The 11,402-nt window shown below is 40.8% G+C and overlaps 1 long non-coding RNA gene across 2 annotated transcripts in view; it reads left to right on the forward strand.

The window, feature by feature from the left end:
* LOC110353906 (uncharacterized) overlaps window positions 1-10,152 on the forward strand; it is a 151,533-nt gene extending 141,381 nt beyond the window's left edge. The window contains exons 4-6 of one of the 2 annotated variants that reach the window (XR_011803408.1): window positions 3,873-4,209; window positions 6,017-6,137; window positions 8,989-10,152. This is a non-coding gene — a long non-coding RNA (uncharacterized lncRNA). The remainder of the gene's footprint in view (window positions 1-3,872; window positions 4,210-6,016; window positions 6,138-8,988) is intronic. The other variant, XR_011803409.1, reaches the window with a different exon arrangement.
* Window positions 10,153-11,402: the final 1,250 nt, after the last annotated feature.

Here is an 11,402-nt window from a genome sequence, read left to right on the forward strand (position 1 = left end):
CAGAAGGCTATTTAAACTTTTCAGGTCAGGTGCTGTACCTTGATTGAGACAGAGTGCTTGGCTAATACCCTGTTTATGGAGTGAATGTTGTATTAAAAGTCCTGGGGCTGCTGGTATTGATCCCAGTATTGGCATAAAGTAACTCTTGCCTCTGTTCGGAAAGAAAATGGCATAGTTGCTTGAGGGACAAGTGGTCTCTGAGAGCTAAGAAGTGGAAGTTTCCTTAGCAGCTGGGAGTGAGGTATGGAATTTATCGTCTGAGTCAGTATTTACCCGCTCTTTCTTCTCTACTTTCTAGTCCCAAGTAGCCCTAAGGAAAAATCTCAAGGCTACAGGATGTTTATGTGATTGTCCAGGAGTTCAGGAAATGCTCTAAACCAAAGTTGAGTCCATCCACAAGTAATGAGGAGACCAGTTTAGGCAAGGGAAGGATGAAAGCCAGCTACAGTTCTGCACCAAAGCCGCAAAGTTGTCAGGAGATGGGTTTGATTACTGCCTGCCTGTGGGATGCTCGCTCTCCCCAGGACTGTGCATGTTTCACTTTCACCATCACTAAGAACATCTCAGTGATAAAACAAAAGAAAAATAGCATGACTGGTTTTCATAAAAATATATTTCCCTTTTAGACTGAAAAGGGAATCCCCTAGGCCTTTTCTTTTCTCAAATTACCAAGGTGAATCAGAGCATTTCCAAATCAATTTGTCATCAGCTCAATGACTGACTGTCTGTAGTAACAGAGAAGACAGTGCTATTGGGTGCTAGCCCTTTCACCTTCAGGTTTGTTTTACCCAGCTCCAACCCACAGCGTCAGAAAGGCTTTCACGGTATTCCTCCAGCTTCAGTGGTCTAGATGGAGCTGGATTCTGCATAGATCTTTCAGTTATGCTTTTATGTAGAATTAATGTAGAAGTATATGTAGAAGTATATGTAGAAGTATACTTTTAATGTAGAATTATGCTAAAATGTCATCTGGAAGAACACATGAATCCTGCACTTATTCCTAAGGACATTATTATGGTCAGTGATGCAGCTAACACACACATGTCCAGTCCAGCATGGATACAGTGCCTGTCTTGCTCTATTGAACTGCTAAACTATTTTTGGTTCACTTAAGTGCTTAGAAACTGCAATGATAAACAGACCAGAAATTTTTACAGAGAGTTGAAATATTTACCTTGCCTCTACCTTGATATTGCGAAATCCCTAGAGGCTTACCATAAAATGTTCTTGTTTGTAACCCCCAAGAAAGAGGTAGACACAGCCCAATTTAATGGTTGAATGAAGTTGCTCTAGTGCGTTCCCTTCTCTCTGAGAATTTGCACACCACTTGGTGTTACCCGGCTAATTTAGTTGGTGAAGCTGGTTTATTACAAGAGAGAGGCTCCCTCTGTAGTCCTGAGTGTGAGAGAGATGTTTCCAGAGGAAAATTTGAAGCTAGGAGGTTGCTCAGCTCTTTCAGATGAAATTTTCTGCAAAGATTTGTTGTGTGGCTGCAAGTTAAACCAAACCAAACTTCATCTTGGGGAAGGGATGAAGGAAGCTTGCCAAAAAAAATAAAAGAAAAAAAAATATAAGAAAAAAAAAGAACCAATAAGATAAAAATACTCAGGCATCCCTTTTGGACTCGATGATCTTGAGGTCTCTTCCAACCTAGAAATTCTGTGAAATCCCTGATGCTAGAAATCACTTTGCATTGCCACTTAAACTGGGAGTTCCAGTGGTTATTTATGCTTAATAAAAAAGGGGTTTCTTTACAGGTCTTCTAAGCAATTCTGTTTTAATTATACTGATTGTCCAAAACTGAAATTAGAAAAGCAAAAATGCCAAAAATGGATTTATTTTTTTTTGACCACACATGTGCTATATCATCTCATTCCTCTTTCTGAATTTTATTTGGTAGCTATCAGCTTTGTGACTTTCATCAATGGAGAAAACTCTTTATTATCCTTACAGTCCTTTTTAAAACTGATTTTTTTTTCCATTTCCTTTTGATCCCGAGATCACAGCACTCACCAAGGAAATGACTCTTGGTTTCCTTAGTGCATAACATGTTGGTATTTTCTGTATTGCAATATTTTGACTCTGGGGCAAACGTTTAAACACCACAGATGCTCTGAGCAGATGCGTCACGGTGTTTGATCATGCTGAGCTGATTGAAATGACCTGTGTGTTCTCAGGCTTCCTTCCCCTCACCAAATGTTACCATTTATATCCTTTTGTGTAAATTATTCCAATCAATACCAACAGTGGAACTAATACTAATACCAGAACCAATACTGATCCAGGTATCGGTACCAACACCGGGTCTGATACCAGAACCAATACCAGAACTGGGTAGCCAGGCCAGCAGTCTCATCTCTGCATTGATACAGCATAGGGGCAACTTATTCCCATTACTGATAACAGAGAATTGCACAGACACAGAGAAAATGAAAGAAAGGACAGTGTGACTTCACCTGCCTGAAGGACACCTCTGTTGGATGCACTCAGGCACTGACATAAAAATGAAAATAAAATGCCATGAAAATGTCGAGAAAGATCAATACAAGTCTGAGTCCTGATAGTAGCTCTGGAAGCAGAAGAGTGTGTCATGTTTCAAACAGGTTTTTTGGCTCTGATGAGCACATGCTAAAGAAACTTTGGTTTTTAAGGGAGAAGGGTGGATATGGCAAAATGAGGAGAGAGAGGAAACTTCTTTCCTCCAAGGAAGTCCTTGAAGAAGTGACTGTTGCCTGTGATTTCAGAGGAAGGTTTGTAAGGATCAGCTGATGTTTAGAGGAGATGAGAAGCTTTGAAAAGTTTTTGTTTGTTTTGGCATAAACCTTCACCCTTCTTCTTGCCACTGTGCTCATGCACAAGAACCCCTCCATGCTCATCTCTCTGTGTTTGCTCCCATGGCAAGGGGCCTCAAAGACTCCGAGATTCTCAAAGAAACTGTAATGAAACAGGTCACTTTTCTGCGGCTATTAAGTCTGGTTTCAGCTCTTCTGCTAAAACATAAAAATGCACAGCGGAGCTTTGCAATACTATCAAAGAAGAGAGAAGACAGACTTTTTTTTTTCTTTTCCTATTTTCAGGGTTTCACAGCTGACTCCAACAGGTGCTACATTCCTAGCTCTAAAGGGTCTTCATTAAAGTCCAATTTTTTATTTATTTACTTTTAAAATCTTTTTAAGATAAAAGGCAAATAGACTTGTGAGAGGTATCAGGGAGTTACTAGTGACTTAGTGAAGCTAAATTCACATTGCCTTCCTCAGGCTCTTCCCGTAAGAAACATAAATTGGTCTAGAGAAATCAGAAAGGGGACTGTATTAACAGGTCTAAAATGTGTAAATGGGGACACTGTGGACAGGATAGCGGATCTGTGGATGGGACAGCAAAGCTTCTGACAGCTTTCAGCCTTGATTCTAGTCAAATTCACTTGGTTTGGCTCAAATTCACTGCTATGACCCTCTAAAAAATGAAATTGTTCTTGGATTTGCCTGTTGTTGCAAGTTTCCAACTCAGTCCTCATATGGGGTAGACCCACTACCTTCTAAACTCAAGCTCTGAAACTGCTGGTGAACAGCTGCTAGTGGGGAAGATTGTGCAAAGCAGGGGCTCAACTGTGTGGTGTTAAGGAGGAAAACCTGGACACTTTATGAATTGTGAAGGGAAGCGGAAAGAAACACAGAAGCATCTCATTCACTTCTAATTGTGTGGGTGTAATCACGTGGTAAAATAAACCAAGAGGGAAGATCTTCCAGTCCCCTGGTTATTCAGGACTTGTTTTCACCCTAATATGCTGTGATTCAGATTTACTGTGAAACCTCAGGCATCAATAGAAAATAATCTGTTCTATTATGTTTTTCTTTAAATTTTCTTGCTCTAAGCTGTAAACACCTGGAAATAACAGCAACATCAGCAAAGCACAGTGCTGTCTTCATGCTCAACCGGACAGAAGAGAAGCTCACTGAAGATTGTGTCGACTGGACCACAACAGCTCCAGGACATTTAACTTCAAGACATGGTCAAATGCTTTGTCAGTGTCCCTGCATACCATGAGCTGTAACATGGCTTGGCTGGCAGTTGTGCTGCTTGAGAGCTTGCTAGGTGGAAGAAACGTTGCCATCCCATGTGGCCTGGATGTCATGGTCATGCTAATTAGTCCACGGCCAGTGCTTCTTCCCAGTCCCATGACTGTTGTTTCATTCAGAGGTGTGACAAAAGGTATTAAACGCAGGGTTTGTGTTTTTTGTTTTTTGTTTGTTTTTTTTTTTTTGTTTGTTTGTTTGTTTTTTGTTTTTGGTTTTTTTTTTTTTTTCCTTATCTCATGGAATTCCCTTATTCTGTGGGTTGCATTTTAATTCCAAGTTTTGTCTGGATTCATTTTTGCAAGGGCTGCATTAGGTCTAGAGAAAGAATTGAGCATTACAAAATATAGAGGCAGAATGGAGCTCGGCTTTACGCTCACATTTGACCCAAAGGACTGGGCCAATATATTTTTGGTAGCTCAGGTTTTGGGTATCATAGAGTTCTCACATAGGACAGGCTTGTTGGCTCTTTTTCTCAGTGTACATGATAAAGATATATATTTATTTTCGAAAAACACTTAGCCAGAAGGAACACAACATGTAGTGAGAGATAAATTATGCAGATAATGTTCTATTATGCACACAGAGTAAAAAGTACAAGGGACATGAATTTCCCCAGGGAGACACCTCTGCGAGGGGAGGCTGGGACAACATGGAAAATAAAATATAAAGAAGAAGAAAATGAATTGGATGTAGTCGGTTCTGGCAGATTTTGCTTGAAGGAGGAGGAAGACTGAATGAGCAAAAAATTTTACTGGGGGGCAATTCCTTCCAAAGAAGTGACTGTAAATTGGCTGTGTCACTTATCAAGGTCACTGCTCCAACACATGAGGACAGGGCTTTGACCCTGCAGGTATTTATGAGGCTAGGAGTGGGTGACTGGAAAGTGCGAAGGGAATCAATATAGAAAACAGCTGGCAGCATCTCTTCTATTCAGTCTTTCCCTTCACTCTGAGGCAGGGAACACAATGGCTTTTTCAGCTCTGGTCTGTGGTATATGGCCCATTGAGGTCTGGCAGTATCCATTCCTGTGGATTGTGCAGCAATGCAAGATCACCTCCAGCAGACAAAGCAGCCCCTGGTCTTATCAGAGATGGGCACAAAAGCCCTTCCTAGGCTGGAATAATGGTTGTGCTTGAGCAGCAGAACATGGAGAGAGTCTGAGTGGGCAATAGCACTTCATCAAGTGCAACAAGAAGATGGCAAGAAGACATTTCTCTGAAGTCCCTCTTGGTTCACCCCCAGATCCGTAGCAGGTTTCAAAACCAATGTTTTGAATCTGTCCCTGCTGCTGCTTGCACTGATGCTCAGTTCCACTGTGCCAGTCTGTCTGACACATTTGTGCTTCTCTTCACAGTGCAGCAGGCTCAATTGTGCCTAAGTGGGCTAATTAAGGGAATAAGATAGTTTTTTTCTATTATTTTATTTTTTCCAGACCTTGAGGTAGGTCCATAATGTGGAAGTCTGCTCCTTAACTCAGTGCACACAGATTTTCTTCAGTGTGTTCAGCCTCAGCCTTCGTGCCCCAGCTTTTGCAGTCCTTGAGGTGCTGAAGGGATGCAATATTTCACAGGGCACGCTGCAACCGTTGGCAGAAATGTAATTGGCTCTTCCCATGTGGCTGTCATTACAAACTCCATTGCAGATAAAAAATGTGATACAAACCAAAGTGCTGGAAGCCCTTTGGCTCTACCTCCATAGATGTGTTTGAGGTGACCACTGTACTATGTACTGACCTCGTGCAAACAGCCACTGTAAAAATTACTCCCATTCCCTGTGCTTATCAAGCTACAGCCCTAAGTTAAGAAAATAAGCTTATCAGTCTTTTGGGTTTATGTAGACACCTGCAGGTTTTTTGTTTTCCCTGTTCTCCTCAGTGTCTAACTGGCCCAACAATTCCTGATTTTTGTTTATGTGTTTGTTTTTAACGTGTTTTCCTCCAGGCATTAGTCACAACTGGAGACTGGACTAATTTGCTGATGTTGTACCGGGAATTCTGTCTCCTGGAGACCTGGCTGATGTGATCAGAACTCACAAATGGTATTGAACCAAAGATTCATTCAGGCAAGTGGTTCTCTGTTTGTTTTGATGCAGGTCATTGCTGTTCCTTTTCCTTGTAAAGTCTTCCACCTCCCTTGATATTTATATATTTTTTCCTCTGTCTTTTGAGTTGCTGACTTGTCGCCCCAAGCTCTAGGATGGTAGAATGCCTTTCACAGCATCATCACTACAGATTTGAGAACGTCGGAGGAAAGGGGCCAACATTTTCCTTGTAGCTAGCATGTCATATCTTGCCTACCTTTTCTGCTACCTTCTTCTCACAACAGCTGCACCTTGGAGGCCAAACAAAGGAACAAGTCCAGGTGGCTTTGTTTCTGCTTATCTTCCCATTATCTCAGGTTAGAGATGTTGTGAGTCGTTGCATGTGAACTGTTGTTTTTCATAGCCACTGATAATTCCACCATCTGTGAATTTGTCTAATCCCGATAGAAGTTATTGGTCTTGACTTAAAATTATTCCCTATCCCCTTTGTAACAGCTGCTGGCAAAGCTGCTATTCTCCTGATGGATTTTGTTGGGTCTGAGTTTGATAGTTCACTTATGACAAAGGCCAGAAGTCTGTTAAAATGGTATCATCTCTGCATTTAATCCATCTCTTCCTCCCAACTCTCATCTAATCTAAGCATTAACCATCATTCACAATATTGCAAAAAGCAGTTGCTGTTTGCAATATTAGGAGGAAAAAAGCCATAGGAAATAATGGATAGAAAAAGTAAGTACCAAACATCAGCATCTGTAGTTGTTGTGTATTAATAAAGGATAAAATAACTGCTATCTCATAGCCTCTTACTGGGAATGAGCTTCCCCTGCTTGTTAAAGTAGCACATATGATGGTGAATGCCTCTGTGTCATCACTATCCTATCTGTGGACTCACAGATTTTCCTGCCTTTGTGCTGTTATTTACAAGTAAAATGTCTCCTGATTTTATTCTTGGCTTTTCCTTGTGCTATGTGAAAGCGTATCTTCTAAAGCACTGCTAAATGACAGAATATAACAGCTGGTGTCCCCAGGGTAAACCTTTAAAACAATGTCCTACTCTAACTAAATTCTGCTTTGTCAGCAAACCGTGTTGTGCATATTTCTTTCATTGTTTTGCAAATTGCAGTTGCAAAGTGATTTTGCATTTAAACAGGCTCTCTCTGACCTAAGAGGTAGTAAGAATTATGTTAGAGTGAGCACAATAACTCAATGCTCTGACCTACCCTAAATAGCTGAACTTGTTTCACTTGGGCAAATTACATATTTATAACAATCCATTATGTCGTCAGAATACTTCAGCAGAGATGCTGCAGCTCCTACTTATATGAATATTCTTTTGAAGGGCTAATCAGAAGAGATATACCATCAAAATTATGTGCTTTTAAAATGCAGTTCTAGACAGCACTGTCCAAGGTGGGCAGCAATAATTAATCACTTCCATATAGAGTCTTCTTTCTCACCTGTTCTCCATGATCTTAGCTCAGATCAAAGCTAAGGTTAGAGAGAGAATTTTGCACCAGTGTTTAAAAATCAAAAACTGCTCTCCAGGTCATATAAAATTGATGCTCAAGAGGTACCTTACTTACTGAAGGCAGTTGGATGTACTTGAAGATTTCAGCTTAAGTTCCTTCTTTAAGCGTCTTCCCTGAGCTCTTGCTTTTCCTTGCCCATATGTAGGTAATGGGCTACATAAGAACTCAGTGAAGTTCTTTGTAAGTATTTGTTCTCATTTAAGTAGTCTTTATGCTACAGGGACCATCTGGTGGTCTCCTAAGCATCCAGGAGATGAATCGAATAGAAGATTTTAAAAATGAAATCAGCTCTTTGCACAACAGCCAGAGGAAAAGGCAAGTGCAATGCACAATGATTGAGTTACCCCCATCTCTTCCCACTGAGTGAGAGCCCAGCTGAAATTCTTTGCTGGGATGCAAGAGGAGCTTCAGGGACAATGCACTGTATCATGAGACAGGTAGATCCTGTACAACCCATCTTGCTGGGCGAAGGTGTAAGAGGTTGTAGAAATTGCATGTTGAGCATAACTAAACAAAGAATGTTAATTTCCATAAGGGTTTATTCAGAACTTTCCGTGACCATTGAGATAAAATGTATATCAAGCAAACAGATGACTTGGAAGAAAATACATTTTTTTTGAATCAGAGATGCCACTCAGTGCTTTTCAAGGAAAATGCCTGGTGATGCATTCCCAAGTGGTACAGCAAGTGTAGGTGTGGCTGTGTTTGTAGTTTCAGCTCTAGAAAGAGGTAAATGATATTTGTTAAGTGATTAGGAAGGAGTGTGTGTGCTGGTGTGTCTGCATGCCAAATATCTTGCAATCAGTATGTTAGAAATCTCCCCCTGAGTGGGACTTCTGTCCCACTTCTGGAGAAGGTACATATGCTGGGAAATGTATTTGTTTCTTTCCACAGAGTCAAATGCTCAGGCTGAGACTCTTGCACTGGGGCTAGAGGCATTGCTCCTTCTTTCACTGTTTTCTCTTTGCCCAGCTACTTTGTAGTTTTGGAAAGCAAGGGAGAAAGCAGCTTTAATTCTCGTTTCCTTTTTTTTTTTTTTTTTTTTTTTTTTCCCTACAACCATATTTCCATGATCAAATTTGTTGTAACTGGAGACCAATGTTTCAGATTTCCTTTGATAATGTAGAAGAACAGTGTGGTGCAAAAACTTACGTTTCCATCCTGCTCCCTTTTAACAGACTTTCAGTGCCTCGTTATACATTAGAAGCATCATTCATTAAGATAAAAGTAACTAGGTCCCTCTGTCTGCTTGGATATGCATATGGCACTTCCTGAACTTTTGTTATTTTTTGTGAAATTCTGCTAATGAAAAGCTGGATTGTCCTTTTAAATCTATGGCACAGGGATGACATTACTGTATTGCTTCCCATCTGCTGCCGCTGAGGTCACCGTTCTGGCACACAGCAGAACAGCTGCAGAGATCAAGTGATGGCCCTGCTATAGCTTCCTGGAGGGATGAACGTGGAAATGAACATCAGGAAAAGGAAATTGCCAGCCATGTCCCTGTGCTGGCCACTTGAGCGCTCGAAAGATTTGGCAGGTGGCTCCAAATTTTTCCATGGAGGAAGGCAGGATCTTTTTCTTCTGTACGCTAAGCCTCTGCTCAGATAAAACTACCATAAACTGCTTTCACTACTCATTCTTGATCTCACCCAAATCTGCATCTGGACCTCATCCCACTCCACTGTCCTGTGAAGGTTGCTAATGCTGGGGGTTTTCTCTAGATGCTGCATCCAGAAACAATTTCTGCTGCTTTTGCCAGAGAGTGAAGGTTCTTCACAAAGCAGGAAAATAAGGAGTAACCATCCTAACTGGCATCAATCAAAAATGTCCCTGCTGATTTCCTGTGCCCACTGTACAGAATAAATGAATAAATGCTAACATTAGCATAGTACAGGGGAGTTAGGAATGCAGGGCACAAGGACAGCTCGTGACCTGAGGAACAGGATTTACACAAGAGTGAATTTGTTACCGTGCGGACTCCCCATGTGGGGCACTGACTTCCTGGAAAACCTTTGCTGGCAAAGCAGTCCTCAAAGAGTAGTGACAAGCTAGCACATTGTGTCAGGCATCGTGGAAGGATGAAGGTAGCTGGCCATCAGCAGCTGTTTTGAGTGGAAATCCGGCACAGCAGAAAGCTTTGGCCACTAGGGATGGCATTTGTGCAGTGCACATTGGCCACTAGGTAGAGTGCTTTTTCAGAGCTGTGTCTTCACACCTTTACAACCAAAGTAAAGTGGAGAAATAAATCATTGTGCATGGTTGTCATCTTTGCTCCAGTAGCACCAGCCAAAGAGTTTAAATATAGCTAAACCACTGTGTTTCCTGAGAATAAATGCTCAGATACTCAAAATAAATTGCTAGGTCCTGCTAACACAGGGATGATTTATAAACCAATTATACTGGGAATTTTATTCTACATTGTTGCTCTTAGGGATTATGGGTCAATTAGGTTTTTGCTCCTGTAGGAACACACCCTTATTCTGCCATAAAATGTCTGAAGTTGGCATGCTGTGATTGGTTCTGTCCCTTTTGCAAAACACTTCCAGTTTGTGGCAAAATTTCTAGAATCATTCTGCCAATGTCCAGCAGCAAAGAATTGTCCTTAAAGAAGTGTATCTCTAACTAGTCAGTGGATGTAAATCATTGGAATATAAGGCCAGCAATAGTGTTTTAGACCACCTAGGACAGTACCCAGTTTCCAACAGATGACATAAGCAGACCCCTGGTAAAGAATAAGGATAGGGTAAGCATGCTTTATCTTTCTCCATAATACTCTCCCTTCTCTGAGTGTTCAGCTCAGGATTTTTGAAGGTTGATGTGATTCTCAGTAAGCCACACTGGGTCTCTCTTGCAGCTGCTTATCCAATCTGTCCTTGAACATCAGCAATTGTAGCATCATTTTGAACTAGGCACATAAGCTTTTGGAGTGAAACCTGCTATCCTCTACACTGGTGCAAAACCATAGTTACTCTAAAGCTTTTCGGCTGAATCATTTTTTATTGCTGAAATCTAAACAAAGAAGAGAATTTGAACAAGTCAGTTAATGAGCAAAAAAGAGGAAATTCAGGGGAAAAGTTTTATGATTATGCCCTTACAGACCTTCACCACTTCAGTAATGAAAATTGAGTAGTGCATTTTAATTCTCATTATACAAAGTTTTCCACTCCTGTATGATTTTATGTCAATATAAGCCAGAAAGGGAATCCATCCCAAGGGCTGTGGATCCTTGTACCTGCTTCTCTCTCTCTCTTTTTTTTTTTCTTTTTTTTTTTTTCTTTTTTCAAATTAGAATAACAATTCCATATCCTTGAAAAATATATTTTTTCTTCTACTAACTACAGTCATCTTCTATAGCCATGGAGAGGTTGAAGCTAAATAGGAAAAAAAAGCCAATCACAGTCACAATTCTACAACAGTAATGTAAGACACCAGGGATAGGGCATTGATATTCTGATGCTCCTCTTTTTTGTGTGTCCTGGATATGGCTCTTAACATCCCAGAGTTGTTTGCATTAAGCAGCACACATTGAGCCAGACTTTTCCTCAGAATGTCTGATCCTCCTCGTGACTTCTCCCCTCACATTTCAGTTCATCTAACATGAAGATGATGAGCACTGTGATAATTAGGACATCATGCAGTATTCACAAACTATTACAGAGCAATTCTTATTTCAGCATTGGTGGAATGGATAAATAGTCAGAAAGAATAAAGAGCCCAACTTGTGTGAGCTGAAGATCACCAAAGTCAATGTACT

This window comes from Anas platyrhynchos, chromosome 14, assembly GCF_047663525.1.
Source record: "Anas platyrhynchos isolate ZD024472 breed Pekin duck chromosome 14, IASCAAS_PekinDuck_T2T, whole genome shotgun sequence".
Taxonomy (NCBI): domain Eukaryota; kingdom Metazoa; phylum Chordata; class Aves; order Anseriformes; family Anatidae; genus Anas; species Anas platyrhynchos.